The sequence below is a fragment of the Helianthus annuus genome, chromosome 8 (genome assembly GCF_002127325.2).
Source record: "Helianthus annuus cultivar XRQ/B chromosome 8, HanXRQr2.0-SUNRISE, whole genome shotgun sequence".
Taxonomy (NCBI): domain Eukaryota; kingdom Viridiplantae; phylum Streptophyta; class Magnoliopsida; order Asterales; family Asteraceae; genus Helianthus; species Helianthus annuus.
The window spans coordinates 46,726,526-46,734,947 of record NC_035440.2 but is presented as its reverse complement, the minus strand read 5'-3'; the positions used below and the strand labels follow the sequence as shown (position 1 = coordinate 46,734,947).

At 32.3% G+C, this 8,422-nt stretch overlaps 1 long non-coding RNA gene and 1 pseudogene across 3 annotated transcripts; both read left to right on the top strand.

Moving 5' to 3' along the window:
• The first annotated feature begins 3,206 nt into the window (after positions 1 to 3,206).
• On the top strand, positions 3,207 to 4,787 carry LOC118481097. Of its 3 annotated transcripts, none has more exons than XR_004864375.1 (5): positions 3,207 to 3,275; positions 3,497 to 3,562; positions 4,042 to 4,142; positions 4,204 to 4,347; positions 4,703 to 4,787. It is a non-coding gene; the product is annotated as an uncharacterized LOC118481097 (long non-coding RNA). The 3 variants fall into 3 exon arrangements; XR_004864377.1 differs by having other exon boundaries at positions 3,208 to 3,275; positions 3,501 to 3,562; XR_004864376.1 differs by lacking the exon at positions 4,703 to 4,787 and having other exon boundaries at positions 4,245 to 4,378.
• Positions 4,788 to 6,938: 2,151 nt separating this feature from the next.
• LOC118481096 lies at positions 6,939 to 7,644 on the top strand (annotated as a pseudogene).
• Positions 7,645 to 8,422: the final 778 nt, after the last annotated feature.

Below are 8,422 nucleotides of genomic sequence, written 5' to 3'. Positions count from 1 at the left end.
CATTGTCACTTATTGGAATTTCATTGATCGGTTTTGGACATAAATGATTCAGAAATGCTGACGAGGTCACAAAACCCTTCAATTTCTTTTCCAACTCATCAATTTTATTTTTCGCACTCTCCACTTCATTTTCGAGCCGAGTGATTTTCTCAAGAAGAGAATTTATTGTCTTTTCATTTTCAATTTTATTTTTCTCTAAAACAGATTTCTTAGTTTCCAAAACTTTTATTTGACTTTGAAATTCTGTTTGTTTTTCTTTTAAAACTTTATTTTCTAATTTTATCTAAAAAAACATCTTCTTTTTCTAAAATGTTTATTTTATTTTGAAATTCTTTTTCTTTTTCTTTTAAATTTTTGTTTTCTAATGTCAAACTCTCCACATCTTGCAAGAGTTTGACATTTTCTGCTCTATAATTATCACATTTTGAGCACACAAGTTCAGATTTTGGAGTTTCAATTTTCTCAGGCATTTTTTCAACATTAGCTTCCTTCTCAATCTTGAAAGCTGGAATTCCTTTAACCTGTTCCTTTACCACAAAAATTTTTCCTTCAGATTTGACTTCACTGTTTTCTGACACATCAATTGTTTCATCTTGTTCAGATTTTTCTAGATGAGCACTGTCAACCTGTTTCTTCTCGGATTTGACAATTTCTTCCACATTTGCTGCCTTATGATTCTTCATTTTCGCAGCTTGTTTATTTTTGAGCATTTCCAATTTTGCTGCAAAAAACATATTATACAAATCAGGTGAAAATAATCCTTTATAAAATTCAAGTTGTTTAATTTCTCCACTGTCATCATCACCTCTCTTCATCTGATGAGTGATAAAAAACCGGAGCTTTTTCTGAAACAACTTCTGAATCCTTTTCAACTTTTTCTAAATCAACTTCTAAAGTCTTTTCAGCTTTCTTTAAAACAACTTCTGAATCCTTTTTTATTGATACTGGTTCTTTTGAAACTGATTTTTCTGTAACTGGTTCTTCTTCGATCTTTATCGGAGTTTCTTGTTGAGATTCGTAGTAATAATATGCAATTTCCTCTACAGACTCCATGTTTCGGTATAATAGTTTCTTCGTAGTAATAATATGCAATTTCCTCTACAGACTCCATGTTTCGGTTTAATAGTTTCACAAATTCACAATTTTCAAGCGAATTGAAAGTTCAAACGAAATGAACTTTTGATGCGAAATGAGTCCTTCAAGCGAAATGACCTTTGGTACGAAATGGACAGCTTCAAACGAAAAGGTCAATCTCAAACGAAATGGACACTTATTAGCCGATTCGTGCGAAATGGATATAATTTTCAAACGAAATGACACTATTGAAGCGAAATGAGCTGATTTCGTGCGAAATGAGGTAATATCCTTCCAATTCGTGCGAAATGAAAGTATTTCGGGCGAAATGAAATCCACGAAATCCAATTCAAGCAAAATGAAATGTTGTTTCACACGAAATGAGCTATTTCGTACGAAATGCTGCTGATGTCACCTGTTCGATCTGTTTTTGACAAAATTGATCAAGTTCTAAGTCGATTTTAGGTCTGATTCTTTCAAGGATTTGTTAAAACTGTGTTTCGCACGTTATATGTGAAAATCAGTCCATTTTAACCGTAAAACATTGATTAATTTTGAAAAATATGTAGAAGAATGAGTAGAAATCAGAATTTTCAGTGTAATCGAGCTGAATCGGTAAGAACTCTTCCTCCTGATCTCTGATACCACATGTAGGATCGTTGTACGACCAAAATGAGTCGTTCAGAAGAGATCTCGATCAATACGAGAGACGGAAACAAACGTATTGATGTTGAATCAGCTTGATATACACATTAACTGTCTTGTTTATTGATCTAAAAGCTTTTTACAGGCTAGAGACACCTCGACAGCACTTCGGCGTCAGAATCAGAAAGATGCAAATGAAATGGGCAACATGGGTATTTATAGGGAATGCATTTCGTACGAAATGATTAAGTTTCATTTCGTACGAAATGGGCCGGACGGCGGCGGGCGCGGGAGGAAGACAAAGTCCATTTCGTACGAAATGGCCTAAACATCATTTCGTGCGAAATGATTTCACATCCTACAAAAACCTGTTTTCTCGTTTTTCATGCCCTGATCTATCATACAAGTTATAAGACTCGATACAAGACGAAGTCAACAGACATATGCACCAACAACACATATTGACGATTAACGTCTTTTATTATTATTTTTGTTTTATTTTACTAAAAAATAATGTTTCTTTTTTACTTCATGTTGGTAGTTATGATCAAAGTTGTATAAGTACCACTTGTGGCGTAGTGGTACGGTGACTTGGGTTCTCCAATGGAGACTCAAGTTCAATCCCCACTTGTATCTTTTTGGTGGATAAGGTAATGATAGATATAGCCTAGCCTCCTTGCAGAGGTGTCAGGCTCTATCCTGAGCCCACCCGAATTTTTGTCCCACCGTGTGTTACGCCAGAGAGTTCTGCTATTGTTGTGGCACAACGAATGTCAAGTGGCAGCCGGCGGTATGGTTTCCCGGGGGAATGCCCAAGCCAAACTCTGAAGCCAGCGGGGGCCCAGTTAAGACAACATAGTGTGGCTGGAGTGGGGTAACGGGGCTCTCCAATTCGGAGAGTACGGTAGCCTAATACAAGAAAGTCGTCTTTATAAAAAAAATGAACCTTAGAAGGTTAGTAAAACATATAATTATTTGTTTCTTTTATCATTAAATTCAAAACAATTTGATACAATTGTATATTATAATTTTGCAACATGTTAGTGCAATACTTAGTTGTACTTTGTGTTTTAGGTTAGTTTTGTGCATCTATTTGTTGGACCAAATGTTAATATGTTTGTAAGCTTTCAAGTTTCAAGAGGAAGCCATGTATTTGATTTGTAACATTTGGGTGATTCTCTCTTTTGCCACGTTTCCTCTTTTCCCCACCGGTAATATTCCCAGTCCACCGCCTCACCACCATTAGTTTCTGTTTCAGTTCCAGCCCTAATCGACCTTTGCTCTGCCCCATATTTCAGTTTCAGCCCTAATCGCCCTTTTTCTCCGCCGATTCTCGCCCTATATGACCTTTGCACCACCGCTACACCTTCGTTCCACCGGTTCAACTCCAGGTGACGTCACCCTCAAAGCCGCAGGTCCTCACCCTACTACAGAGTACACAATATGAAAGAGAGAGAGAGAGAGAGAGAGAGAGAGAGAGAGAGAGAGAGAATATTGTAGAAAGAGAAGGTGGTGCTCTAAGGAGACTATATGGTTCTGGGCATCTAACTGATCAGGTTCACCTTACAACTGACAACTTAATTTCTAACTTTTTGATTTGTAATATTCTTATTTCTAGGGTTTATAATGTATGATTTATGATTTTGTGAATTTTGTGTTGTCGTATTTCTTAGCTACGAATTGTTAAATATTTGTTTTTAATCTGAAACTTATTGTCTACTGATTAAAAAGATATAGAAAGCTGCTGAAATTGTAAACTGTTGTGAAATTGTTGTAGCCAGATTTTTTTAAAGAACTGCAATGGTTGGCTTGAAAGAGATCAAGAACATATTCGAGACTCAAGGTATGTTTGTAATGCGTACTGATGTCAATGAAATTGATACACAACCTGCATGTGTCATGTTTATTTACACTTATTGCTGATGCATGTGTGTATAGTTGGGCTTTGTAAAGTTCAGACCCCACAGTATGGATGTTTGAGTGACTTCGTATAGATCGTCAAATGTATACTTTGGCGAGAAGTCAAATATCTATTAACTGTATTGTATTGTACTAATTTTCCATTCTGAAAACATATTTTGTTTTCTTTTTGATGAGTAAAAGGATGATCTTTTTAGCATTATTAATAGTTATGTTATGATTACAAATAAATAACTTATGGTGTTCATTGGAACTTATCTGAAGAAACAATTTATCCTTAAGTTAAAATTAATATTGCTTTCTGTTTTCAGTTCTGCTACTGAGACCTTGAACACTTTAAAATTTGCTCAGCGTGCAAAGCTTATTCAAAAACATGTTTTAAATCTTCTATATGTTATTCAGAACTATAATACTCAGTTTTCCTTGCCATTCCAAATGCTGTGATAAATGAAGATGCATCAGGAGATGTAGTGGCACTTCAACACCAGATACGACTTCTCAAGGTAAATTTTATTTTTCACGAAAAGGAAACAAGAAAGATAATAAAAGAAGTCTATTGTACAGTTTTTATTTGCTTAGGAGGAACTTGCTATCCTTAAACGCAGAATACATCCAACTCTCTAATATTTAGTTCAAAAGAGGAGAATTTTAGCAATGCAAGTTCATACGGAGACGATGACAAAGTTTTGAAGGGTTTCATGTAACCAGGTATATACTAGCAATCAATGGTTGTCATATGTTAAGGGTTTTTTTTTTTTTTTTTTTTTTTTTTTTTTTTTTGTGTCAGTTTAGTGTAATGCTTTATTGATTATTTACTTATTTTTGTCATTTTAGTGTGAGGTGTCGATTTGGTTTGCTACTTGCACTTTTCTCAAGCCTCCCCTTTTTTCATGTGATATTGTGCATGTTTTATGAACTTCATCTTCATTAGTTTTGTTTTGATTATTTTGTTTTTGATGTTTCGCTTGCTAAATGCAAGTTCCCGGAGTTGCGCGAAGCTTAATTTGTCTCAAACGGACTCTTTAGTTTGTTGATTGGTTATCATATTGTCCGATTTTCTCAGGTATTTGCCTTTATGTTTTGATGTAAGGACTTTACTTTTGGATTTGTTACAAGGAACAATAATGGAACCTCAACAGCTTCAATTTTAGGTTGCTTTTATGTTTTGATCTGCCTTGCATTCTTTGTATTTACTTTAGTAGATGTATCTTTCATATGGAGAGTGTGATTATATTCAAGATAATGTGAACCGGCAGTGGTAATTTTAGGTTGCATTTGGCAGTTACAAGGAACAATAATGGAACCTCAACAGCTTCAGTACGCCTACTTTGTTGACTGCAAAAACGGAGCTAGAGCCAGCTAGAACAAAAGGTGCAAAAACTGGAATGATCCTTGCACTATAAATGTAGTTTTTGTTTTTGTGTAAATATAGAATTGGCTCTTTTGTCTTACCACTCTTCCATTGTAACTGATCCTCATAATACAAAATATTCTGTGCAAGTGAGAACAACGTCTTAATTTGTAAGGGCCCCGGCCGCATCGCGGCGGGGCTTCCATCTAGTTTATGTCAATTAGTTTCAATTACATACAATTTAACTTTCATTCTCATAATAATTCTTTAATATCAAAACAATTTTCAATAAAACATTTATTATATAATAATTTCTAAATTTTGACACAATCAGTAAAATAAACTTTTAAAATAAAAGATTTCGTCAACATTAAATTGATCAACATTGTTTGTCGTTTTTCTTTTTTTTTTTTAATATAAAGAGGTGAATTTGTTATATGTTAGTGTTTATTTACATTATTGCTTGACATTCAACTTTGATATCTATGAATAACTTTATTTTATAATACATTTGTTGTTTGTTTATGTTACTAAACATTGTCTAATACGTATTTATTTGAACACTAACGAAAAGGATGATGTAGGTTCCGATTCTACTTTGAAACCTTTGTCAATGAAAGAATATAATTCATTTCTATAACATCTATATTTTTTTAAGCCTACATGACCAGTAACTAAAAATATATATTATGAATACGTGTTTATATATATCTCATATTGATTATTTAAGTACCAATTATAAAATTGTAGGATATAGATCTATATTTTTATACTTTATAATTTATATTAATATTAATTAATTTTGTTCTCGATGTACTATAAATTAAATATTCTTTATTTATTATGTATTTATTAATTATAAAATTATTAATTTTAAAATCGTCATAATCATAACGGAGAATGAAACTAAATATCTAATTGCGTGTGTGAAATAATAGATTCCGTCAACTTTTAAAATAAAAGATTATGTCAACATTATTTTTTATATAAAATTAAATAAAAACTTACTATATTATGCTAAAATACTTTGCCATGTTTCTTAACCAAAATACAGATTTCAATAGCAATTTCAGAATAAATTGTTTAACTTGACATATCACGACTACATTTTTCAGATTTTCTATTTCAGTTACGATACCGTAACAAACTGACCCGGTATCAATCGAACTCCTACCACGAAACGTGGAGACATTTTACTAGTTCAAATTAGAATCGAAAAAACCAAATAATGAAAACGTGAAACCGAACGACTTTTTTTAACACATCAAGCTAAAATGTGGAAAACCTAATAAATACTGTCTTAGTGACAATAAACAAATTTTACATTTTTCCGCTTACGAAAGGTTTAAATACATCTTATTCTAAAAATAGGAAGTCGTAAAAGGGTATCAAATGGATTCTGATTGAATTAATTATAGTGGCGTTGGAACCGTCTCGTCGAACTCTACGATCTTAGATTTTAAGTTTTTGCCTTTGTATTTTTAGCTTGTAGATTTAGAACTTTTATTTAGATCATTATCTCTTTTTATTCGACATTGTGTTTTTTTTTTTTTTTAATTTTCGTCATTGTGTCTTTTATGCGATTCATTGTTTCTTTTTTTCTTGACATTGTGTTTTATTTCTTGGCATTCTCTAATATTTTGCGGTCTATTGTGTTTTTGTACCCTTTCTAGTTTAGGAGACTTTAGAATATAATTTTACCCTTTTTCCTTATAATATATTGTTTAAAATTGATAACATGATTATATCTTAATTTAAAGCATTCTTAAATCTTGATAAAAAAATATATTTAACTGGTTACCTTCTCAAAGCTGAGCATAAATCTTGATAAAAAAAATTAATACAGTAGAAACTCTATAAAATAATACACTTGGGACCACCAAAATTTATTAATTAAAAGAGTTATTAATTAATCGATAAATTAATAATTATTAATTTATATATTCTCTTGATTGTGGATAATTGCCCTGCTCATCCAAAAAGTATTGAAGGATTACGAAATGTTGAATTATTTTTTTTTTTGCCACCAAACACAACTTCAAAAATTCAACCTTGTGACGCGGGGATCATACGAGCTTTTAAGATGCATTATCGTCGTCGATTTTATAGAAGTCTTTTGGAGGGTTATGGATTAGGGGTTCCAAATCCAGCAAAAATAAATGTATTAGATGCAATGAATCTTGCAATTTCAGCATGGACTATGGATGTTCGTGCAAATACAATTGCGAACTGCTTTCGTCATTGTAAACTTCGATCAACAGATTAACATGACTTTTGAGAACTCAGATGAAGGTGGTGAAAGCACTCAAGAACTCCAGAATTTGATCAAAGAGTTGGGTTATCGCAATGCAATGGATGTCGAAGATGTTCTGACTCACCCAGAAGAAAATGTAGTTGCACAGTTGTTGACTGATGAAGAAATTATTGAAAGCGTTATTGGAATTAATAAAGATGATATCGATGAAGAAGATGATGAAAGTTCTACAATGGAGCCCCCTTCGCGAAACGAAGCTATTAAAGCGGCAATCACATTGAACAATTTCTTGTTGAGCTATGAGAAAACAACACCAAAAGTTCTTACCATGCTAAGGAAAATTAGAGACGAGATTCAAGGGGAAATTGATTTCAACAAAAAACAAAAGACAATTAATTCATTTTTCAAGAAAACTTCATAAATCATTCATGTAATATGCTATATATAAGGAATTATTAATTTATATTTTATATGGGGTCTAAAGAAATTATCAAAAATGTATTATCTTATAATTTTAGCGAATTATTAATTTAGCACCCTATCCCTGAGTCGGGACCGGCAAAAAATATTATCTTAGAGAGTTTATTAAATAATCGAGTATTAATTTATCGAGTTTCTACTGTAGGTTACCTTCTCAAAGCGGAGCATAAATATTTAAATAGAATACAATTTTCATAAAGAGAATGAAAAATAAAGAATGATTGGAAAGGATGTTTGTCTCAACAACAGCCCACACTAAAAGCAAAAGAACCCATGGCCCATGCTCAGGCAACCTTTCCATTTGTCTTGAGTATTGGTAGCCATACATTAGCTTTTAACATCATTTATTTGAAAAAGAAATTATAAGTTCCAAGATCTTTAACAGTTTGTTAGCTACATATACCGCCGCAGACACAAGAATTTTTTACCGGCCAATTTCCAAATATTTACGATAAATCCGGACTGCTTGTTCTTATATTAGACCAAAAAACGAGTACCAGATACTTCATAACACTAAAAAGTTTTTCGGGGTCAAATACAAATACTTTATGGTTTTAATAATGTTACTATGTTAGAACATAAACTGTACTCGTTTAACTTCTTAAAGTATTACATCACAATTATTTATTTACTTATCATTCATGATCACTACTATCAATTTCAACTTATGAGATGAAATTTCAAATTATTTTGTTCGG